Source organism: Melanotaenia boesemani, chromosome 1 (genome assembly GCF_017639745.1).
Source record: "Melanotaenia boesemani isolate fMelBoe1 chromosome 1, fMelBoe1.pri, whole genome shotgun sequence".
NCBI lineage: Eukaryota > Metazoa > Chordata > Actinopteri > Atheriniformes > Melanotaeniidae > Melanotaenia > Melanotaenia boesemani.
This window is the reverse complement of record NC_055682.1, coordinates 21,096,931-21,123,504: the sequence shown is the minus strand read 5'-3', so window position 1 is coordinate 21,123,504 and position 26,574 is coordinate 21,096,931. Positions and strand designations below refer to the sequence as shown.

The 26,574-nt window shown below is 36.5% G+C and overlaps 1 long non-coding RNA gene across 7 annotated transcripts in view; it reads left to right on the top strand.

The window, feature by feature from the left end:
• LOC121643215 overlaps positions 1–26,574 on the top strand; it is a 154,404-nt gene that overhangs the window by 65,814 nt on the left and 62,016 nt on the right. For 6 of the 7 annotated variants that reach the window (XR_006011063.1, XR_006011065.1, XR_006011064.1 and 3 more), the window contains exons 4-6: positions 18,265–18,374; positions 20,282–20,427; positions 24,101–24,179. This is a non-coding gene — a long non-coding RNA (uncharacterized LOC121643215). The remainder of the gene's footprint in view (positions 1–18,264; positions 18,375–20,281; positions 20,428–24,100; positions 24,180–26,574) is intronic. The other variant, XR_006011068.1, reaches the window with a different exon arrangement.

Sequence of the window (26,574 nt, the reverse complement as noted above, 5' to 3'; positions counted from 1 at the left end):
ACTTTTGGTCCAGAAATTTGCAGCTCATTTTCTTGCTTTAAATTGATAAATAAAAAATATTAATAGCATATCAAAAGAAGACTTTCATGAATATAGAACTGTTTAAAAGTTGGACAAAGTTAAGTAATTTATGTAAGTTTACTGAATGGAAAATTCCACATTATAACTTCAATTACTTGCATAATGTCCACGCAAAGTTGCCTGATTTAGATTCTGCGTATCATGTTTCCTATGTGATGGTCTTGTCTGTTTATGACTGTTGTCTCAGTTTTCTATGGAAATCTGAAATTGACCCTAATATGCTTGCACAAACTCTTGTTATGGCAGCCCTTTTGATGCAAATATAGATTGGTTTTGATTTATCTTGGGGCCATTATCTCTAGCTATTATTGGTTGGTTATCTGGTTGTTGTTGGCTCAGCATGTGTGTTAATTCTGTGTGCATCTTTCTAGGATTTTCTTCCTCCATCTACATTGATCACTGTCAGCAGAAAGAGGAATGCACTTCAGGGTTATTCTGCTGTTTTAAAGCATCTCTGCACCTCTTTATATTTGCTCTTGCTGTATGAACATATGTGTGAGACCCTGCAGACCCATTAACGTGAATAGCAGGTACCCTGCACTCTATAAAAATGATAAAACACTTTCCTTGATAAAAGCAATTTCCTTTCAGTGTTTTCTGATATACTGAAGAAAGGCATGAGGATTGTGCTTTTTATATAATATATATATATATATATATATATATATATATATATAAAACATATGATGATGTTGGTCTTTTCTGGTTCTTAAGCAACAGCAAAAAAGGAAGAAATGCAGAAAAAAATCATTTTTAATATCATTATCATAATTTCACTGATTTATCACATTGAATGGGCTTCTGATTCAGACCTTCTCACTCGACTGAATTAACATTATCAGTGGTTCCATTCATTTATTGACCATGAGACAGTGGGCCATTATCATCTATCCATATAATCCCCTCTGGTGGGGATCCAGTCCGCTGGCAGACCTCAAATCTTTAGCATTACGGTGCATTTTCAGTAAAAACATTCCTTGATCAGTATTTTCCTTCTCTACATGTATCTTGATGCATGTGGACCAGCTTGATTCTCTCTCATCAACATTCTTAGTTCTTATTCAAATCACATCTCCTCTCTAACTTTTTGTTTTAGTTTTGAAAGGGCAGAGCCACTCCCCCAAGGACGCCTCCTTGCAGCATGGCAGAGGATCAAACTCTTGATCTGCATCAGGAGTAATTTTACTGTTACAAACATTTATTCAATCTCTTGCTGAAGAGTATCAGATTTAAATATTGTGAATACATATAAGTTCTACATTGTTCAACCATTAAGTGATGCATATGCAAAACATTTATCAGTCATTCAAACAAGATTAAAAAAATAGCAACCACAAAAAAGTAATTATAAAAAACAAAACCCAATAATTATGAATTATGAAGTCCATCAGCAAACACACTTCAGCAAACACACTTCAGCAAACACACTTTAGCAAACACAGTTTAGGAAACAGACTTCCGTCAACAAACAGAGAGCGCTCGTCGACCAGCTGAAAATCAGATAAAAAATATCTGAGTTATTTCAAACTCTCCCACAGAGGTGACGAGAAACACTCAAGGTCCAGCAAGAAGCAGCCAGAGTATTTCTCCTGCTCCGGTGTTACACTGAGAACATCATTCCATCACGGGAACACACACAGCTTAACAAACAGAATAAACCGTCATTGTAGGAATTTCTGAGTCGTATTACGGCTTATAAATTGATCCCATATTCTTTGTTGGTTTTATTGACATCAACACATTATCTATATTCTAGAGCTGTGTAGCTTTCGATTTCATCAATTTTTTAGCCACAGCCAAACGTCTGGGAGCGACTTCAGCTGGGTCAGTATAGGTGACAACACACAGACAGGAGCTGAAGCATTCAGAATTTAAAAAGTAAAACTGTTTAAAGTTTAAAAAGTAGGCTGGGTTTTTGGCTCATGTCAACCAAATCCTATTTATTTCTACAGTTTTTTTATTTTTGACAATTATGTAAACACAGTAAGACTTATGTACAGCAAAAGTCACACAGTACAGCATACTAGTTCCAATCGAGGTGCATGCTTTGATATATTTGTGGGGGTTCAGTTGAAGCTGTGGGTGGCGTTAGAAGCTGAAATTCCTAAAACAGCAATAGTAATATGTGTGCCTAATGCTTTTAGATTTGCCACCCATAATTACTTGTGCACAAGCAAATACTGAAAATGTTTTGTGTCCAATTTAAAAACTAATTGTTTCTGTAAATAGTTTTTACATTCCAATTTTACTACAATAAAAACTTTGTCATTTAATTTTTTTCACATTATTTTTTCAGAGTTATTGAAACGATAGCTTATGTATGTCTGTATATTTGATCATCTGTGATCTATCCCTGACTCTGACTCATAGACTATGTGCTGACCCTAAATCCAAGCCAGGCATTTCTTGCCTTATTTAAAGCTTATATGAAAATCCTAGATTGTGATTAACCATTTTGGAATATACTTCCCATAAAATTTCATTTAGAATATTTATTGTTGAGCATTCAGAAACAAAGTTACGCTACTACTGGTGCTATTTGAATATTTGAGTTTGAGCTATTCTCTGGAAGAAATTTTCCTCACATCGGTGAACAGAAGCCAGCAAAAAACACTTTGTCCTTCTTATTTATGAAGATTCTGATAGTGATCGTATTTAATTTGTTTACTTTTTGTGCTAGTAAATTGTTTTATCTCTACTTTTTTTGTTTTCAGTACACATGCTGGCAGTATAGTAAAAAAAACTGTAGTAAAAATCAAGATCGAATAATATGAAAAAAATTGTGATCTTTTTTTATTTATTTATTTTTTGCCATATCGCCCAGCCCTAGTCTCAGTCATTGAGAGCATTTGGGGTAAGCTGTGCTAATGTGAACCAGTGTTCTCTGTGGTCATTTCCACTTCAAGCCTTTGCGTTTATTTTGAGGTTTTAGGTCTAAAAAAAGTAAATAAAAAGGATATTTCCCAATCTACGTGCTGAGATTCTAGTCCTGCTTTAGGAAACACCTGATGGCAGGAAATTCACCATCAGATATTGTTCCCTCGCTATTTAGAAGGAAGACAGGTTCACACAACTTTGAAATTCACACTGCTGACTAAGGCTGGGTTTAAAAAAATTGATTTATCAATTTGAATTGATTCAAATGAAATAAATCCAATATCGATTCATAAAACTTGGAGAATGATTTTTTATATGTCCTCATATAAAACACAAACACAGATTAACCTTTTTTCTGTCCTGAGTGAGTTTTTTGTGTTTGGTAGTTAGTTTGTTTTTTTCTTTTTCTTTTTCATCACAGAATTTCTGGCTGTGAATCTGGGGAAACACTGTGTTATGGTATTTCAGAAGTGCATGTAGATGTGTCACATCATATTGTTAAAATAATCTGATTACGCCCTGATTTTGATTATGCAGTAAATGCACTCAGTGTTTTACAAATATAGTTATCTGAAAATATCTTTAATATTCAAGAAAAATAGGTGGTGTTACACAATTAGCTGCAAATAAATCAATATCAAATCAAATCGGATTTAATCAAAATCGAATCGAAATAGGCTGTTGTGAATCGAATCGATTCAGGCAATTGGTGACGATACCCTGACCTACTGCTGGCTTGTGACCACCTAACAAATAAATGTTAAAATAATCATCCTTCATTGTTATTAATATTTTATTTCAATACATTAATATTTAATTTGAGATTGACAAGAAATATTTTAACTGCTTCTGTGTAAAGAAAATTGATGTTAAAAAACAAACAAAAACATCTTATTTGTTTAAAGTGTTTGTAAACCAAAAGTATATAGTAGCTTAGGGAGACCTGGGATTGAACCTGGGCTGGCTATGCTAGGTGAACTAAACACCACGCCCACAGGAGCATTCAGCAACAATAAAACAATATTTGTTACTGTAACAGGTAACCTATCAATTCTCGGATTACAGTGGGAATTTTAACACATCGGATAATGACAAAATAGCCTTATGTAAACATCATGTGACATTTAAACTCAATAACAAGTGCATTTAAAACAAACTTTAAAAGAAATAAAAGAAATTAAATAAAAACAGAAAGAGAAAGGCTAAAATAAAACAGATAAAATGCAAGAAATAAGGTTTCAGTCTGAGGAATCAACAGTTGTTTTGATAAAAGACAGCAACAAGAAAAGTTTTCAACCCTGATTTAAAGCTGCTAAGAGTTTCAGCATTACCTGGTAACATATTTTGTTGTTTTTCATAATTTTAACGAGTAGCAGCATGTAGATGTTGAACAGCAGGGGCCCAGGATGGAGCCTTGGGGAACTCCATGGGTTATTTTTGTTTGCTCAGATTTATAGTTACCCATAGACACAAACTAGTCCCTATCTTTTAAATAGGACTCAAACCAATTAATTGCAGTGCCAGACAGTTTTTTCTATATTACTAAGAAAGGGGGTTTTGATACCAGCTTGTAGCTGCTCATGAGTAATGACTCTAAGTTTTTCTTTTTCAGTAGTGGCTTGATGACAGCTGTTTTTAGGGTCTGTGGGAAGACACCTGAAAGAGGCGTGTTTACAATCTGTATGATATCTAAGGCCATGCCTCCTGAAACATTCTTAAAAAGCCCAGTTGCCAGGGTATCAAGACAGCAAGTGGTGGTTTTCAGATAGCCAATGATTACATCTAGGTTTTTAGGACTGATTGGAGAAAAGTGTGTCATGGTGTTATGTCTCTGAGTGGACACAGAGACACATTTCCTGCCCCTGGCATGGAATCACTGACTGACTACCAGATTTTCAGAATTTTCAAGCCGTAATACTATTCAGAAATTCCTACATTCCTACCATGATTGTAGATTAAGCTCATTCAGCTGTGCGTGTTTCCGTGACGAACTTGAACTTCCCATGATGGACACAGCGTTCTCTGCATAACACAGGAGCAAGAGAAATACTCTTCCTCCTCGCTGTAGAGTGAGTGTTTCCATCCTTACATGTCTAGGAGAGTTTTTAAAATAAAAACAGCAAAAATTTTGCCTGATTCTTAGCTGGTTTTCCGTTGTGTTCTCTTTCTGCTGACAGAAGTGTGCTCACCTGTGTGTGCACACTCGTTTGCATGAGTGAGGCATCAGGCCGGAAGTCACAGAGCAACACAGAGAGCAGCTATGACATGCCTTCATGTAAATCAGATTAAAAAACATCAGACTGTTTGAACGGTGTATTTGTTGATGGTCATTTAAACATGATGATTCTGCTGGACAGGGTTGTAGTAATGAGCCTTGGCAGCAGCTTTCTCCAGTATTAAATGTGTATCACCCTGCCTTAGAAGGCAATAAAGCATGTTGGGATGCAGTGAAATGTTTACGGCTCTGTGGTTGGCTCATGCAGCATTCATGGCCACTGAAGAACATTATTGCAGTTTGCAGGTCTGATCGCTCATTCTCTGCAATCACTCAAGACCCTGCCCACTCTCTTTCTCACACCCTCACAACATACAAAGTCTGCATTTCAACAACACTTTAAATTGTCTCCAAGAGGCTTATTGTCATCAACCCCAGTTAAATAGCTTGTTCATTATTCTTTTTGTCCATTAGATGGGGTTGCATGAACTCACTGGTTCTGGCATTCTGTGGCTGTTTGTAACCTCAAGGTTGCAAAAAGTAACTTTAGAGAGACAAAGATGCATTATGTAACTTTCCAAACTTAAAACTCTGTGTTTCGGAGTTGTTTGATGGTACATCTGTTATGTGCATTTCTGGAGTTTTCACTTCTGCGTGATGTTGCAGATGAGTTTCGCTTTACTCACTGTGTCACATGCTCGCAAGCAGATATCATACCAGCTGTTCTGAATGCGTACCAAGGCTGGCTAAGAAATGCAAAAAGACATTATCGGAGGAAGAGAGGAAAAGAAAGAGAGAAAAAAACAGAGCAAGAGATGAAACAAGATTCAATATTTTACTGGCTGGAGAAAGCTCAAAGTACAGGTAGGATGCAAAATGGATCCCATCAGTAGGAGAGCGTTTACTCTTGCCTTTTTTAGAGCCAAGCCATTGGTGTGATGTAAAGCAGTACATGTTATCTAAAAGAAGAGAACTGCTAAGAGACATTGCTGCCTGAAATGAAAAATCCCCCCCCCCCCTTCTGTTCTGGATTAGGAAACAAAAAACAGGGGATGTAGAAAAAAATTGCCTGAAAGAACATGATAAAAGCCAAATTATATTTCTGAATGACAGTTTTTCTCTTTTCTTTTTATATATTTTTACTTTTAACATTAGAGTCGATTGTGCAGAATGATATGAATATTAGAAGGGAAAGAAAGGCTGTGGTGAAACATGGAGCTCAGTATTGTCATATATTTCTCAAACTAATACTAAGTTGTCCAATGCGCTTATAGTGTGTTTATTAGATGTACACACTGACATGAAGTTACTGTGGACAGCAGTTATTTAAAAGTTTAGAATCACATGCAGGGAGGAACAACTGTCATACACACACATTGTATTGATCAAAGGCTGTTATTTTGTGATAACAACAACAACAAAAGAACTAATCTGATTGAAAATTTAATTAGTCACTTATTCATTTTCTGCTTCTGGTTTCACTCATAATATGTTTTATACCATATAGTACATGATGAGAAATTAGAAGAAAGAATACCTGGCTCAATCAGCACCAGCTATGCTTTAGTTAATGATGAAAACATGTCCGGCTTTGTTTATTAGGAAGAGAAAAGTTGGCAGCTTTGCTTTTGGCTGACTAATTAGAAGAATACTAATTAGAATCCCTGTGGAGTGAGGACTTTTCTAGCTATTGTTAAACTTTGCTGTGCTTTAGAAATGCTTTTCTATTTTTAGGCAATCCAATTTGTGTCATCTGTGGCAAATTGCGTGTGTGTGTGCATGTGTGTGTATGTTTGTGTGAGGCGGTGTAAGCGTCTGCAGAAAAGTGCACTAGCTGCGTGCAGATGGTTTTTAGCAAAACATTGTGATTTAGCACATGTGAGTGCATGGAGGAATGGTGGTATTACACATCCATCTATACTGCATATTAGTAGAAGTTGTATATTATGATAAATCTGTTATTTGCCTAACGTGTAATGGAGTGAAAAGACCATGTCTCCTATGAGCAGAAAGGGAGTGTCCTTGGTTTTGCTTTTCTTGCTTTTGTTCTTGGTTGTTCAAGCACAGACTTAATAATATACTGTGCATATTATATATATATATATATATATATATAATATGCTGGCATCATTATATTATATTATATTATATTATATTATATTATATTATATTATATTATATTATAATAAGCTTACTAAATTTTGTAATTAGATAACACATTCCAACTAGGCTACTATGTGTTTAGCATTCTGTTATGCGTTGACTTTGCTGGAAATCCTACGCCAAGCGTCGCAGCAGGCGCTGGCGGACGCAACTTTATTCCTTTTTTGGTAATTTTCATCATGATTTCTGAGCTCAGTGGGTGACTCCTTTCATAGATTTGCTACGGACGTGCACACACTGGCTTAACCAACACAGGATGTGTTAGTTACTTAACAGCCGGTGTTTTGGAACTGACAACGCATGTTTAGACGTCAGAGGATTTAGCAACCTTGAACACAGACTTTATCACAGGATTTGTTAAATCTCCTTTATGGAATACTGTATCTCCCAGATGGCAAAATCTGTTTTCCTTAATTTATCACATTATTCATTTAAAAGTAAAACCTGTTTTGAATAATTCCTTAGTCATTCATAGTTTGTTATTTTAAAGGAAATATTGCCCAGCTCTACTCCCAAACACTGAGAGAGAGAGTAAGTGATCCACTCCAATACCATCATGGTTTGAAATAACATTGTACAATTTTTATTATTATTATTGGAAGGATAGCAAGTACAGAGGCATGATCTGACATGAAATATACTAGTACATCTCAAGCTAAATGTTGTATACTATTCTTTTTCACTTAAATTTTTACTGTATGTGTAACTGTTTCATTGACATATGCTTTACATTGTAATTTTCTGTTCTTTTGCAACAGATTTTTGGCTGATTGCTTTTAAGATATGACAAGCAAATGAGCACCTGACTTCACTAGCTTTTTGTTCTCTTTTAGCCCAAGACAAATTGCCATTTCAGTAAACAATGCAGAAGGTAAAACCATTTTTTTACACAAGTCCGAAAAACAGAAGAACAACACAAACACAACAGCCCTGAAAATGCACCAGTTTTTATTATGTCTTAGCAAGTCTAAAGATTTGCTCTGTTCTCCATGCAAGGTCCAAAATTTTTCTTTATTATGTTATTTATCTTCCACTCTGTCTTACAGTTAATTTCAATGCATTTCTAGTGTGGTCTATAAGAAAGACCTACTTATATTGTGCAGCTTGACATAGTTTTTAAAAAATATATAAATATGTATAAGTATGTTTTAAAAATTCAAATTTTCCGTAATATTGTCCAAAATTGAAAGATCGTCTATCCCATTTTTCTACTATGTATGTCCGGGAAAAAACACAGTTTTTCTTTACAGCTTATACAGTTTTTGTCTTACACTAATAATTCTTTAGTGTATTCACAGAAATAATAATAAATCGGTCGCATGCTGGGCAAATTGATTTACATTGTTGTCTACTGCATACTCATCAGCAGTAGTAAGTTGTATTCTACACTGAGTAATTTGCATATCAGTGTTAAAGATGTGACTCATAAAATATTCGGATTTATTTAACTGGATGTTGGTACTTTTTATAATCTAGTAACATTATACTGTCCTCTTTCTATAGGCAAGCCCTTGTTTTAAGTTACACAGAGATGGCCACCACAGGTCATAATGTGTTAGTCAAGACTTTCACACTATTAGCAGGATATATATGATAAAGCCTCATTAGGTATGCTACTCTGTTGGTGTTGAATGTGTGAATCTGGTCTCACAGTGTTGCTAATAATAAATTTGGTAGAGGTAGCTCATGTGTGGAACTTAAGGAACACACTGCATTGGGCACTTATCGGTTGATTGTGCCAATTTGCCACCCTCAAACTAAAGGCTTACATGTAGTTCAACTTTAATTACCAGGAAGAACTTGGCAGTAAATGCAGTGGCAGAAAAGGAGATGAGAAAAGGAGGAGGGAGAAGGTTGAAATGATGAGGTGGAGGGAGAACTGAGTGGAGCAGAGTGGTGCAGGAGTAAAGGATGTATTAAACATTTAAAGTTGGGTAGCAGCAAAATGAAGTGATGCAGTGATTTTTTCCTGTATTTGTCATTGCTATTGCATATGATTACACAGGAGCAGGAGAGAGAGGAGCTAACAGCAACAGTGCACTGTATATCAGGAAGCTGCTTTGACAGCTTTTCATGCATCACAGCCAACTGAATGCACACAAATACTGCCAATACAAAACCCATCCCACATTCAGTTCTATATTATGACAAGATAATTAGATATATCCCCCAGGTAATTAAGTCTAATACCATCCACAATGATCAAATTTTCTCTCAAAGCCAGGACTGAAAAAGCCACTGACATGCATCTACATATTCACACAATCTCCACACATATGCTTAGATAATTATGTATGCATCAATATTTCATGAACAACAAAAATGTTTGCACCCTGCAGTATTTTAAGCTCGAGCCATGGGATTATGTTAACAAAGCCTCATCTATGATTAATTTATTGCAAGAACCCAAGCCACAGCTGTTTTGCTCCTCGGAGCTTTGTCGAGTCTGCCTGTGGGAGATAGCCAGTCTGAAGACTTGTGTGAAGAGGTTCAGGTACAGAATGGCAGGATGGACAGGCTAATATGACAAGAAAAGATGGTAAGACGACTGACAAATGTAACCTTTTGTGGATGTTCAGTTTGAAGCTGCAGTTCTCTCCCCCCTCTTCTGTTTTTCCTCCTTTCAGTACTTCCCACCCTCCCTTTACTGCAGGTCTTTCCAGCTCCCATTAATGCTAATTTATGCAGCCTGGCTGGCACAAAACTAGCAGGGAGGGTCTTCTCCCTTGATTACCAGCAGAAAGAGCAAGGAGAGAGGGGAGGGGGGTGTTGGGAGCTGGGAAAAGGGTGACCTGGACAGACACCTTATTTAATTTAATACATTGGAGCATGCAGCAGCGGGGGAGTTGAGGCGAGGGAGGGAGATAATCAAGAGGCTGGGCCCTTATAAATGTGCTCTGAGATGACATGGAAGAGATTGGATTTGGAAACGAAGAGCAAAGAAGAGCAAAGCCAAGCGGAACACAATTGATTGATTCCATTCAAGTGATCGCACCCACTGATGAGCTTTTTTTTCTCTTTTTTTTCTGATGAAGGGGGATATGATGAGCTTTTTTTTCAAATTTAAACATGAGAATTTTCATTGCTTATTCCTTATTCAGCAAATTCTTCCCTCTACAGTCCAACTGCAGAAATAAATAGTCACCATAAATCCCTTTGATGCAGCGGAGTACTTTGCTAACACTATGCTCTCTAGAGTCAGAAATGTCCACCCACAACTGGAGGATGTGCTACTCAGTTTCAGCATTTTGAATAATGAGCATGACTTGCTGCACTGAACAAATGAATTTACGTGAAATCTATTATTTCTGCCCCTACCACAAAAATAACGATCCACTCAAAACAAAATCATCAGAACCACTGGACAGCACACTGTAAACTCAAAGAGACAAAATGTTTTCACCTTGTTCAACATGCCTTTAAAACATAGTTTTAAAAAAAAGGCTGAAAATGTCTTTTCCAGGCATGTTCTAGTTCTGTTTTCTTTTGCAAATGTTATTTCTCTTTTTAGGATTTTGCCATCAGCTAATGATGGAGAACTGACATGACAGAATATAACATTATACAGATGTCCCCTGCTTTCCAGCTCTGCCTGAAACTCTAGCACACTGTAGCATCATGACTTCTTAGTTAATAGCTATTTTAGCCGGTGGCCCAAGTTTTTAACTCATTAAGATAAAGTGATACCTGAACCCCCCTGTTCTCAAGATGAGCAGTCCCATCCTGAGGCTAGTGCAAGTCTCAAGCTGTCAGCTGAACACTGAAACACCATCCATCCATTGCTCTATCCATACTGTGACGAATGGCAAGAAATCAGATGGTAGCCATGACAGGCAGATTATGAAATCCCTGTGTCTACATGACTTAGCCCTTTCTCTGCTTCTTAATCGTTAAATGTGATTAAAGCAAACAAACTAAACATTATTAGATTAGTTAGAAGGACATGGAGTCTTTGTTGCTGATTATCTTTTCCTTTTTAATGAAATGCTGCTTGAAATTAACATGGCTTTCACTAATTTGATTTAGCATTGCCCAGAGAAATACCAGACAGCTCTTGTTCGCCTGCAGACAGTTTGAGATCCTTGTCAGGGACTTGAGATCAAATGTTGAAGCAAGGCAAACATTTCTGCTCTTCTGCAAAGTTTACAGAATTTGACTGAGTTCCTGGTGCTTTGCTATTTGTGCATTATAGATGACTATAAGTGAGACCTTGCGGAGAGTTGTGCAGTAGTACAGTATTTGGATTAGTCAGTAAAGAAGTATGTCCACAGAAAACGGAAACATGAGAGTCAAAGTAAAAATATTATAGGGGTCACTTTAATGGACACTTGGCTGCTCTAGAGCTGAGTATGCATGTTCATTAGAAAGCTGTTGTATGCTAGGATTAAAGAGGGTTAGTGTTTGCATAAATACCATGTATGTGTGTCTGTAACTGGCAGCGGGTGCTGCATTGTTGTTGAAAATAATCCTGTCAGCATAATCCTTCTCTGTGAGGTTCATTAATTGCATTTAAGATAGGATGCAATCTAGCTGATTCAGGCCCTGCGTTTAAGCCCTTCTCAGCTTCTCAGCACAAAGACTCTGTCGCTTCAAAGGCGAAAAGGCTGGGGAAAGAGTGCATTCAGGTTTTCATTTCAATGTACACTGCTTTTTCATTGCTTTAACTCATAGTGTGACTGCTTTGTATGTTCTGTGGCTAAACTAATTTAACAGCTTGCCATCTTCAGAGGACAGCTGCTGTGTGTGTTGATGAGCAGGGTTAAGTTTAAATTAATTTCGGTATAATGTGACATTACACCTATTACTTATTTATGAAGATTTCTAATTACATATGAAGAAATTATACATCAGAATACATAGAATGTTTCTTGGTTTAGATGTATAACTATTATATAAAATTTTGAGTTTATATGCTAAGAATGTTATTCAAAGTGTAAAAAAAAATTTTTTTTGTAAAAAAAAATAAATTAATAAGTGGTGTAAGTCCAGGGATTCCTCCAGGATTTTTTTTTTTTTTTTTTTTGCAACTGTGGGAAAAAAATATCACAAGCTAAAACTTTAAAATACATTAGTTATTTAAGGCAAACATGTAATGTAGCCTTATCAAATTACACAGTTTGCCAGAGCACTTTTTTTTTTTTTTTGTCTTTTGTTTTTTTCAAACACCATGCAGTCGTTTTTTATGTGGTTTCCCATGTCTCGTTTTATATATATATATATATATATATATATATATATATATATATATATATATATTCCCCCCCCCCCCCATCTCGTCCTTTCTTCCATCTCGGTATCTGTTAAGTGTGTCCTATATATAGTATTTTTGGCATCTTACGGTTTAATTTGATTCTTTTTTTAATTTCTTCTCTGTCATTTTATAATGCTGCTGTAACACTGAAATTCCCCAGTCCGGGATTAATAACGTACGTCTGATTCTGATTTTAAAGAGTTCTGGCTCTTTACATAATGTTAGCCGCCGCTGCTGCTGTCCTGCCACATTCTCCTGCTCTCAGTAATTCCAGCCTCTTTGCGGACAAAGCTTCTCGTAGAGTATAAACTGACTGGACCAAAACAAACTTCTTCTTGGTCTTGCAGCCTCGATAAGTTCTCATGGAGTATTCTATTCTACAGTCATTTAGCAGACGCTAAAGACGAGTATGTGACAATTATTACACTCTATCAGCTGCCACTTTCAACTGAGCCACAGTATACCCAGACAGGAAGTTTAGACTTGTTCGTTTTTCAAAATTAAGTTATTCACAGGGCAGTGTCACATTTCCTGAGTACAATTTCACTCTTATTATGGTCTGTAATTGTCTGTAAAATTTAGACTTTATGTTCAGTTGAATCCATTTAAACAATATAATTTCAAGTGGTAACATTAATAAAACATTATTCTAAAGACATGGCGGCTTTTATCTTGCTGTGGCGGTGTGCCACGATCATTTATGTAGCGGAAACCTGTAGTCATAAAGATACCATTTAGATACCAACTCCATATTATAAGTCATTAAAACTCTTGCAATATACAGTATTTAGCTAAGGTTTGTTTTTGGCCCATTATCATCAGTCATGGTCTCTTAAATGACAGAGTACAACTTTGGAAGGACGCATGCAGCCTTGTAAGCAAATGATGTGCTTTTTCTCACACAGCTTTACCAATGAATTATACTCGGTTTTTATTTTCCAGTATGAAACTTTAGGAAATCCATTTAAGATGGCCTCTGCAGCTTTGGCTGCCAGAGATATGGGCTCTTAAAGCCAGAGGTCACCTCCACACTTGTTTAATAGCTCTGCAGAGCACCTTGAGCGTGTTTTTGCCCTGACTGGCTGTAATTCTTATGAACATGGCTGGGCTTATCTTCACATTGTTTAAAATGAATAGTTTTTGTTTTTAGAGAAATAGAATCAAATGTTTATCTTCCTATGGTTTGTGACTGTGCTGTGACAGACTGTAAGATGACGTGTGTTTTACAGAAAGTTCATTCACAGTAATGTATGAAACCCTCCAGTATAAACCTCAGTTCTTCGGCCTACATCGAACAACATATCTTACACGATCATATTTTGCAAAAGATTTTCTTTTTCTCACCTCAGTTACACAGAACCAGTCCATTTTCCACAGCCTGAGGACCAACAAAGAGCCGTGTCATGCTGTTACTTAAAATGTCTCTTCAAATACATGTTCAAACCACTTTCTAGTATATTCTGAATTTCTGTAGAGGGCCACATTGCAAAGAGATCATTTTTGCAGATTATAGTTCCACCACCTTTTCTCCCCAAGGGGACACAATAATATTTTAGTTTATGCATTTTGTTTTAAACAATTGTTGTTAGTCAGCTCTCTGAAACACTGCTGCTTCCAAAGCTTGCATGAATTTATGGGTGGCAGTACAAATAGAATTTTACACTGTGTTTCATATGACCCATAAATAGCGGTTTCTCATATTTGAAAACGGCTAAATGAGTTCTACTGACTGTGAGGGTTTTCCTGAGGTGCAAGAAACTGAACCTTCCAGCCAGATCACAGTGCAGAGTGACCAGAGGATGCATGAGTCCACAGGACTGACTGATGATAGGTGATTTCCCACAACTACAAAAATCTAAACAACAAAATCCTGACTGAAGATCTGGATAGGCAAAGGTTGACAAGATCAACGACATAAGCTTCTTTTGGATGTTGAAAGGTAACAGATTTCTGGAAAGCAGATAAACTGACACTGGCTGAATAACAGATCCAGGGTTTTAGAGGAGGCAGCAATCAGACGTCCCAGGTGAGCTGCATGAGCCATCAGATCAGCAACTGGAAGCCACACCCAAGGAAGGCAGGAGCAGAACACAAAACAAAACCCAAAATATTCTTCCACAGATAACGCAAGAATAACAACATAACACCTTAGTTTGTTTCAGTTTCCTTAGCTGTTTTTTTTATCATAATAATAATAATTTTTATCATACAGTTATCTGTTATATTTGTCCTATTTATTTATTTATTTACTGTATGCAGCACTTAATTGCCCTCATGTTTCAACAACCTTTATCAAATACTCTATTATACTAGCTCATATGTCTAGATGATGTAAGCCAAAAAAATGCAGTACAGCAGGAAAACCTTAAAAACATTTGCTAGAGCTGCATATCTCTGCAAATACCTCTTGTAAAAGCCTCTTTGACTGCATTACAAAGGCACTGGTAGATTTATATTTTATGGTTTGTAGCATGATTTGTATTTCCCACTCAGTTATGTTATCGCTGATAAAAATGCATCTTAGTTCTTTTTCATTTACTTATTTATTTTCATCGCGCCGCCTTGTTTTAACCTTTTAAGCATATGTCTTCTTCCTGATTATTTTCCCTTCCCTTTTTTTTCTCTGGCTGGTGGCAGGAAAGAACTTGCCATGCATTTCACGTTGGACTCTGTTGCTATGGTGGTTGCTAGGGATTTAGCCTAGAGTGACGTGGAAAGTCCAAATATTAAAGGTGTCCTTCTGATGCAGAGGCAGTGGAAGCTGCGAGGAATGAGCAATGGCCTCAGAGAGACTTTTTTATGTGCCCTTTCATTAACATGCCTCTCCCTTTTGAAATAGCAGAGTTGATTTTCAAAACACAAGAAAGGTCTGCTTATAAAGGCAAAAGCTGCAGCAAAAGTGAATACACTGCCTGTGCATAACACTGGCTTATGTGTTTATTTTTATTTTAGCATTTATGTACAAATCATTCCTAGCCTCCTCTTAATGATAAGCTGAAATTGACGAGATAAATGATAACAAAGCGACGTTTAATGTGAACAATGTGTTGTGTATCAGAAACTCTATTGTGTAATTTCCTTTTGATTGGTTCTTTTTTATAATACATTTTTGAATGCTTTTTATGTAAAATGTTGTCCTTGGCAGTGGAAGATGTAGAGATCCGAAGGAGGAAAATAGAGAACACTGAACAATACATTAAACACCTGAAAGAAGATGGGCCAGCATTTTTTAGCTCTTTTCTGTTATAGAAATCCTTTATCTCATCTCTAAAGAAAGTTAGATGGGAATTTTTATCTTAAAATAGTTAAATAAGACTTTATTATTTTCATTTGATATACTACAAATATTTTATTTATTTATTTTGTGCTGGATGCAGTAGCTTATAATCAGATTAATACATGGCCCACATCTCAGGGTTACTGTTAAAACAAATGTGGTCCTGTTGCACAATAAACTCAGTAAATAAATAAAGTGGGTTAACAACCTAAAAACAAGGTTTACTGTAGGTTCATTTTAATATAGCAAATAAAATGCATGGCAGAAATATGTTTATTTCTTGTTTGTTTTAAGGAATTTTTCTTTTTTTTTTTTGTATATTTGCTAAGTCCTGTCACTTCAAATGTTTGTTTTGTTTGTTTTCGTTTGTTTTTTTTTGTTTTTTTTTTTCACTTTTTCTGTAAAAGGCTTTTTGTTTAATGGGATTCTTACCAGTCTAGGTAGAGATAGATAGATGAATAAATACTTAATTAGTCTGAAGGAAGTTTGGGAATTTTGGGAATAGTCTATTTTGCACCGCTATTTTTAGGTTTCCCAACAGATTTCAATGATGTTTGGGTTTCTCAATTGTGAGATTCATGCTAAAACCTTCAGCTTCCAGTTAAGTTGAAGATCGCTGTCTTGTTGTTGAAACCATCCTCTTCTTGTCTTTAACAATATTTCACACAGTGTGATGTCATCTTCCAGGATTTGTAAATACTAAATTAAATTGTTTCCCTATTATCCCCAGTAAGCATGACAGTCCCCATGCATAACTTTTGCAGAGTTCTTGAATTTGTACTCTTTTTTTCCCCTAAACACATTTTTGCTCATTGTTCATGTCATCTGAACTACATTATGAAGTGAGAAAATGGCAGCTTAAAAACAAGCTGTTTATTATATAATTTTCCTGCTTTGTAAGTCATTATCAGCCATTATCATTTCTGGGTGTTAAAATGGTGTTTAAGAGCCAATGCCTGTGGACTACTGGGTGAAGGTTTGATGAGTAAAATCCTCAAACTAACTAAATAACTGAAACTGTGTTTGACTTAGCTTTGATTGTGGATTATTGGGAACTAGATATAGTTGTAACAAGCTAACAACGTCTTAACTGAGAACTAAAATATCTGGAATGAGGATTATTTCTTTTTATTCTTTCTAATATTGAAAAAAGCAAAAATAATGAACTAATATTGTGTTAGATATTAAAGAATGTGTATCTGTATATATGTCTTTTTGTGGATCAGATCAAATTCAAACAGGTTATGGTTATGAAAACTGTAAAATATCCTACTGGGATCATAACTTGCCTGTAGCTGGCTAACCAGCTTTTTGGCAGAACTCAAGCCAGACTTTGAAAAAAAAAATCCCTTCATCTATCTGCCAGATGGGAATAATTAAACATATTATCTTGACTTTTTCCTCTAAGCTTAACCTAGTATAAGTCTTTGATGGTGTAATACTGTACAAGTAAGTATATAATCCTTCCTGAAACTCCACAACTGTAATTTGCCTTCTAGTCTAGTTTGATCATGCATATTCTACCACTATGCATTAGTGCTTAGTATTAATAGCCTCTTGATTGTAAGTAAAACTTCTGAGGTGCTGTTCATTGTCACGAGGCTTGCCAGTTGTTTCAGGTATGTCTCCAGTGAGGGTGAATACTTTCACTTTTGAATTTATTTTTCAAATTTATTTTACTATTTGAGGCTAAATTTATAGGCAGCAGTTTTTCAAGGTGATCAAGATCAAGATTAACTTTACTTTCCCACTAGGAGAAATTCATCTCAGGCTTTTACCCTAGTTGCAGCCATAAAGTGATGACACTTTAGATATTGGATAACTTCAAATTTTCTATGTGTTTACTGACATGAATCTCTCTCATTATCATAGAGATTGAAAACAAAACACTCATGGTCTTGGCAAAGTATCAATGACAGTGGTTGTTTACTGTCCATAATATCTTTTGATTGGATGTTTGAATTCTTCTAAGTGCCTCTCTGTCTGTGTGTGACTGCTCAATGTGAAGCTTTATTAAGCTTGTGGCAATCAATAGCTGCTTAAATGATGATGTCCATTGCCTAACTCAAGGGCTCAAGGCCTGGGGAGAGAAAGACCTGCCCTTCCCTTCCTCCCACTTTCTCTTGTAAACCTTTTCCACAGTCCACAGCTGTAGCAGCCATCACACAACCTCAGGCAGGCTAGTTAGCCCAGAGAAAAGAGCCTGAACCCCCCGATCAATAATTTTAGTCTTGTCTGCCTAATTGCTCATTGGTCAACATTGGCGCCAGACTATATGTAAGTGATGTTCCCCCGAGTGATCGACTTCAGCTCCATTTCCACCACTTCCCGTCTAGTGTTGGGCTCACAATCCTTCCCTGCCTATTCTCTCGCCTCTGTTCACCCATGTTCGCAATGGAGAAATCCCAACCTGATCAGCTTCCCCTCAGTCATCTCAGCGGGATGAAACCGTCAGGAGACAAGAAGAAGTGCCGCTCTCACATCAGGCCCATGACTTCAAGGCTGCTCAGGTAAATATCCAGGCTTAATGACGAACAGGAAGATTAGCCAGCCACTCCAGCCAACAATCTTAGCGAGCGCTAGGAAATTAGTCGGTCTCGATTTGGGTTTTTTTAACAGCTTATTGCCTGAGCTAATGTAGACACACCTTATGAGCATATTGCAGAGTATGGAGAGGGCAGTATTGATTCTGCTCATTGTGAATTATGTGAATAGATAAAAGTGTGAGTGTGCATATATATTAGGCAATTATGCGCTGAGGTGCTAATGTAAAAATTCTGCTGAATAAATATGAAATATGCTTCTATCAGCATCCAGCTCGTGTCCCGCAACACTCTTCATTTAGGATGATAATTGGGATAGTGTGTTTGCCTTTTCTGATGAGACAAGAAATTGTGATAGCGCTCTCGATTTAAATGCGTATTGATCAGTGAGAGGCTCAAGAGCAGCCCTGTACACTTTCATATACTCTTTATTTTTAATATTATATTTTTGAGACTTCTAAAAATCCTCAGACAAAAATCATCTGTTACTTTGTCACTTAGCTCATTTGTACTTGTTCTCACTCTTTTTGCTTTTTTCTAGTAGTAGTGTGCTAATGTCTTGATTTAAATGAAGTATTGATCAGTTTAGGAGGGGAGAATAGAGAGAGAGGGAGCGATTGTGAGGGAAAGAAAGCAAGACCAGGGTTATCGGCGTGGATTGCACACAGAAAGAGAGTGCTAACGGATGAGACACGTTTTGAGCGATTCCGTGAAATGGATTTCTGCATAATTTGTGTTTTTAATTCAGGAGTAACAGCCAGGCTCTTTTGTTTGATCATTCTGAGCATCAAAACTGGACTCTGAGATGACAGCAGTCTTTTCTGCTCTGCTTTGAGCTGAGCAGAAATAGAAAGAAATGTCTTTTTTCTTCTTGTTTTTATTGGTTTCATGGAGTATTTGCCAGCCTATTTGCAAATGGTTACAGTGTTTTTGTCCTGGTTTCTTGTCTGGGGCTCCATCTTGTCTGGCTATGATTCCTTCTACATCTACGACACTGCAGCAGCTTCAGGCACTCTGGACTAAAGCCTATGTCCAACTGAACCAGGAGCTAGGTCTGTTTGTCTTCTGCTTGCTGTCCTCCCTTCTTTTTGCCCAACCTCCCTCCTCCTTTCTCTCTCTCTCTCTCTGTCTTTTGATTGCTCTTACCCTCTACATCCCTTCCTCTCTTGTGATTTACCTCAGGAGGTTTGTATTAATTAGTGGCCTGTTTAATATTGTTGGCAGACTTACTGAGCAGTCCTGTTTTACAAGGACAGCTTATCCCATAATTTGCGAGATGTCGTAGCTGTTTAGATGTGTATTCTCTTGCAGCATTTCTTCAGGATTCTCCAAAGTTCTGATTATCACACAGAGAAAGGATAACCATTAAGTTTCTGTCTCCAGTATATCATAATTGTAGTTTTTATGTTTATACTTTAACTATGTTCTGATGGTAAATATTAGATTTTATATGTTTTTCTATACATTTTGGTTAATATGAACATTAATGTTAAATTGTGCTTTCAGTTGATTCTTTTTCAAATACTCTGTTTAGCATAAAAAAGCAGGAAAAATACCCACCTAGCATCATATGATTATTTTTCTGCATAAATGTGAAAAACATATTTGGATATAGTGTTAGATGTGTTTTGGATAAAGAAAAATATCTTTATTCTCTGCTATCATAATGCCATAATATAAGCAGAATGAAATTAGGCCTGTCTGTGAAGGACAAGACTGCTTGGCTTTATTTCTGAGTATCTGTTTTATAGGATTGGGATCCATTATGCATTTTAGCCTCAGCTACAGAGTGAGCAGGTTTGCAGCACAGAGGTTAGTCTGTATACTGGATTGATTTTTCTCCTTTTCGGTGCCCTGCCTCCTTTGTGGTTCAGTGTCTGGACATCCTGAAGCAAAGATCTCTCAGTCGCTGTCTGGCCTGCAGAAGAGCTGATTGGATCTCATGAGGACCAGGTGTAAGCAGCAAAATCCAAAGCAGCTTCAGAGCCCAACTCTACAGGCCCAGGAGCTCCGCAGTCAGGTATACCATTTACTACTAAACCTGTCTTTTTTGTTTGTTTGTTTTTTTTTTTATTTCAGCAGTCTTTAGAATAGGTCTCATCTTGTGTCATGCACATATCACTATTAGTGTATTTTGAGGAGCATATCTAAAAAATGTTTTTTATGTTGTGTGAATGCATTTTATTTTTGTTGTCTAGCTTGAATGAAAAGTAAGCGTAGGTTTGTAAGTTAAAGATCAACATATTCAAATGATGTGCCTATGATAGTTTTTGCTTTGAAATTGTAATGAATTTAAGTTCACAAATGTTACATAGTTGGGAAAGACAGTACCACAGGCAGCAAGACCAGGATGTACATCAGGTACACCACACAAGCGGTGAAATCAGACCAGACTAATGTGTTCTACGAAGCAGAACCTCAGTTAATTGATGGACAAAATGCATTTGGTATTCTGAGTAGAGAAACAATAGTAGCTTTACTTTGAGGAAAAATAAAGAAAATTCTTTCTCACAAATGTTCTTTGCAAATCAAAGATATACTATGTTCTTTTATTGTCACTGGGCCACAGTGTTTTGATTGTTTTTCCCTTATTTCACAACTTCTGTTTGATAGAAATCTACATGCAAAGGACATACATTAAAATGAGGTGATAAACCTGTTTGAATAGCACAAGTTTGGTCTAAAAATAACTGTGGTGTCTGTGCATGTGCAGGTAATTGTGTGCACCTGTGAAGATCACAGTTTGGTTTGTGTTATATTACGTGCAAACTGATCTGCAGTTTGATGTTTCAAGAAATCACACAGCCATTGATTATGTACACTTAAATGTCTCATGTAAATAACTTGGTTATGCAGGCAGCAGTGGAGGTGTACAATCAGACCATTAAGTTATTTTCTTGCACTGAGCATGAATCTAAAAATTTTGCTTCAAGGTCAGGCCAATATAAAGCCTACAGGGTAGGTCTGTACTCCCTGCCATGTGACTACATATCATGGCAATATGTACCGTAACATGTGTACCATTCTCTTGGTATATGCTTACATCATAGTGCTTTTTTTTTTTTAGATATAATGCCCCTGTGGTAGTATGTTTTGTTGAATTGGACGTGCTTATTATGCTAACAGATTATGTTGTATTTGATCAGGAGCTAATTCCTAATTTTAAATATTCTAAATATCTGTGTTAACTTGTCCTCTTTTTGTATGTGGTTGTATGTTTTCTGTTATTTTTATGAATGTTACTTTAACAGCCATTAGCTCCCAAAATAGTCATAGAATTAGATTAATTTAGTAACTTTTTTTAAATTGTCATTTTTGTTTGTCACATGCCAAATCATTGGTTTCTTAGAACCACATACGAAGTCCTGAACAGAAGTAATCCAGACAAGGGTAGGCAATTTTGAGTTATTTGAGGTTATAGTTATATAGGCCAGATAGGTTATTGGAGAAACATCTATCAAATTCATATATATAAAAAAAAGAATAAATATATATAATAGCAGTTAAAAGTTTATACTTCAAACCAGCCCTTGGAATAGGTTGTATAGGCAAATGCAAAGGCCACCGTGATCCAGGGGGGGCACAAGTAAGAAGACAATAATAAAAATAAATAAAAATAAATAAATAAATAATTAATAATAATAACAACAACAATAATAATAATAATAATAACAATAATAATAATAATAATAATGTAATACAATATATTAATTCATGGGGTGTGAGTTGAGAGGTGAGTTGTCTGAATCTAACTGTGCGTGATCCCAGCACCTGGAGATTGATGGATACTCAGCAGGAAAAATGTCTAAGTGTAAAACAGTCCAGACGCCTGGAAAGAATAAAAGGAAAGAGGAAGAAAAGGATAGAGGTACAGTAACGAGATAAATCGTTTGTGAATCTCATTTACTGAGCAGAGGTCTTGCTAGCTTACTTCAGACTAGTAGCATTGTTTATTATCAATAAATCACTAAAGTTGACTTAAGTTAATGTTGCTCTCACTTTAAATTCATCAGGGGTATTTGGACATTTAACACTGGGCCTGTTGAAGTATTGTTTAAACCTGTTGGCTGTGTTTTCCTTGCTAGCATGTCAGTTAAAATGCAAATAGTTTTCTATCCCCTTTATAAGTAATGAGTTTGTTGTAAGTCTTTTGTTAATTTTGTCACAGTTTATGTTAAAAGTTTAAATCTGTTAAAGCGCAGTTAAAGTGTATTATTGTTAATCATTCATACATTATCACATATCACTCTTAAGTTATATATACACTATCAGTCAAACTTTCGCACTTTTACTTTCACATACCCTCACTCTTCAGCTACACTTTAGGAATATTTCCAGTACCCACAGCATCATTTGTTCCTCTACCTCAGCACAGCATCAGGACTAAAGGTTTCACCAACAGATACTGAAAGAAGTCCCATCTTATTTAAACCTACCAGACATCTTTGATGGTACAACAATATCTCAGTGGGCTTTCTATCATAAGCAGCAACCGTATTGTCACAAAACAGCTGTTATATTATGACAATAAAAACGATGTTGCATCAAGAAAATCTAAACGAGTAAGACTGTAAAGTGAGTTGGTTGAGGTGTTGTTGAGGCCTTGATTACAATCAAGATGTAGACAGCTTTTCTCTCGCAATAAATAGATGAAATCAAGAGTAAGTCATGAGGTCTTTAATTTCTCTTTATAATACTCTGTGCAATAGTTAGTGTGTCTTGTGTCTGTGCTGGTTCAGTTCATGTGATCTCACTTGTTTTTATGTTCAGTAATTTGAACTTTCTTCTATGCAATAACTTTTATTTTATGTTGACTTGTTTCTTCAGTTTTTTTGATGTGTTATTTTCTACTTGAAATCTTGGAATACATATGCAGCTTCTGTGTAAAAGCAGATTTATGCTCGTGTGACGTCTGCTTAACCCCCGTAAGCGCTGCGTAGCTCCGAAGAGGCTCGATGCACACCTCTTCCAGACCTGATGTGCACCCCTGCTACGCAGACGGTTACACAGAGATACTCCCTTGTGATTGGTCAGTTTGGGATCACTTGTTGCCTGTTATGTGGATCATCTCGCTGAATTTGTGTGGTAACCACCTTTTTTAAAAACAATACCCAATGGATCAAGTTGATGAGGGGCTGATCAAATTATTTCTTCGTTTTCTTCCACAAGCTAATAAAGACACTGAACCATACTGGACACCATTTTTATTTTAAAACAGAAAATACCTACCGAACTGAAGTGAACCATTAAAAAAAACTCCAACCTGGTGAGTTTACCGCCCGACACCACCCCTGCTGCCACCTTCAGATTAGGAGAAACTGCAACACAACAGCAAAACTACGTGTGCCCCCTACGCTCGAGTGCGAAAGCAAACTCACCAGCGTCAGCTATGCCGTTAACGGCTGCACTCCAACGTCGCGCGACCTTAAATCCGGCTTTACGCCGTAGCCGACCGCACACATATTGATGGTGAAATTCCCTGCAATACAAAGGGGCGTCAGCTAAATCTTGCTTAGGGCACCAAATTGGTCACATACTCATTTAAATTCAGTGGGTCGGTCTGTCCAAACTTTTGACTGGTACTTTATGGTAGTCAGGTATTTGTGTCATTACTTCAGTTTTACTGTGCTGTGGTACAGTATTATCTCTCTCTCTCTCTCTCTCTCTCTCTCTCTCTCTGCTGTCTCCTACAGGCTCAGGTAGTAGATGTGTGGTAGAGACAGAAGCAATGATAGAAGCACTTAGGAATTCAAGCAGCCGTGGAAAGCTCAGGTCAGTTTATCTTGAAAAATTCAATACAAACATTCTGACCATCACACTTTTTCACACATGCACATCATGCTACATTCACATGCAAATGAGAGAATGTGACTAAACCAAGATAACACATCCATAAGTCACACAACCCTTTACACTACCCTTTAAAAGTTTGGGGTCACTTCCCTATTGAATCCCATGGCAAAGTGACCCCAAACTTTTGAACGGTAATGTACATTTCGTAAATCTATAGTTGTCAGCAATTGTACTAAATCGTCAAAGTATATTTTTAAGATACAATTTCTTCATGGCACAGCTGTATTAATGTAGTTTGCCATGTCTGCATTACTAATATAATGGCTATCAGTTCCACCAAAACAAAGGTACACAGAAGTACTCCTCACCTTGTCTTTAGTGCAATTTCTGTTGGATGCTTGAAAAACCATAATCTTTTGTACATGTTGCTGTTTCAGTAGTATTTTCAGGATCTTCAAAGACTGAATCAATATTCATTTAGAATGCTGAATGATAAAATTATCAAATGTCAAAAAAGTTGCCATTTCAGTTAAATGATAGTTAAAAAAAATTCTGATGTTAAGAAAAGTGTATTAATTACTAGATAACTCATCTCTGCCCCGTTCCAACCTAAGCAACAAATGCACCGCAGCATTGTTTGTCAATCACCACATAAATCAAGAAGAACAAATTGATCCTGCATAAGCTAATCTAATTTTCACTTTATTACATCCTGGCAATATGCAAGCCAATCACATATCAAACACCTGCAGTGCTATTTCTGGTGATATGCTACAGACAGTGTTGAATAGTTCCCTGTGAGGAAAAACCTTATTAAAATTAACAGTACTATTCCAGTTACCTGATATTGTTAAGTTCAATATTACTGGATTTCCATAAACTTTCCACAGTGGAATTTCTTTACTGTATCCACATTAGAAATGCATAAAAAACTCATAACAAGAAACAAAAAATAAAATCCTCATTCATACTAATCATGAAACACAGACATGCTGCCTCACTACTTATAACAGTCATTAATCATTGGAAAAAGTGAAGCTTTACAGTCTGACAGAAGAGTAAGCATTTCCAGCTTCCAGCTGTGTTGCAGCTCGTTATAGACTTCCCCAGTTCAGCTGCTATAAAGAACTTTTAAAACTGATCAAATCTGTGATCTGACAATGTGATAAAGTGAATATGTTGAAACTCTATTCAACTCAAGACTTTTTTTTCTTTTTCAACACCTGCCACAAAATTAGCTAGAAATGAAATAAGCTGTTGATTTTTAACTTCTTCTAACTGTCCATCAAAAGCACTAAAATCACTTCCAGTTGTTTATGAAATCTGTTCTCCTCTTGCCTAATGTATGTCACTGCCTATTATGAACTCATCAGAATGTGTGGGTCACATATACCTGGACGTTAATCTAAACAACAGACTGATGTGGAAAATTAACAGTTGTGAACAGAGCAAATTGCTTAGTGTAATGAATTTATGTACGCTTCATTTACCAAGCATGTTATGTAACATGTGTTTTGGCCATTTAAGTTGAATTTTGCGACATCACTACAGTTTCCTACACTCACTATTATCAAAGACAAAAGTTCTTTGTTGTTATTATTGTCTTGCTGATCCCCTAGTTTTCTCCTGGTTTTTCTATACAGAGATCAGCAGCTTCTATCCAGATTTTGAGATGGTGGTCCATACTTTTTGTGATTCACTACACTTCAGATGTGAGATCTTACACACTGATAGACAAATTTTGCTAAAAGTACTAAGAAGACAATGATTTTTCAGCATCAGCCAAGAACATTTTTATTTATTTATTTATTTATTTTGTTCAAAACTGTAAGAAAAAACTAGAATTGCCACCAAAAAATATAAAGTATAAAACTTGAGAGCCAAAGAAAAATCACGAGATCACCATAAGCAAAAACACCAGTTTTAACAACAAACACTTAGTCCATGAAAACTATGAAAGACTGTTTCTAGATCAGCCATTTAAATCCTTGGCCAAACCTTTTCATAAGGACCTGGCAACAGTGTTTGCAATCAAGGCGACAATTTCCTCAAGATGTGCAACAAGAGTCAGAGCAGACAAATCCGAAGTTCATTGTTTTGTGGCTGGATTGCTAATAACAAAGTTTTATGAGACTGTGGTGTGTGTGTGTGTGTGTGTGTGTGTGTGTGTATTAGGGCCGCAATGATTAGTCGACGTAAATAGTCGACAATGAATTTACCCGTCACCTATTGTCGGCAAAAAAAAAAAAAAAAAAAACTACAGAGTGAGACATCGTCTTCTTCTCTGTCTCTGCTGAGAGTTGCACATGCGCAATAAAGTCTGCCAGGGGAAAAATATGGTGGCGGACCAGGAAGCAAAACGGCGGCAGAGGAC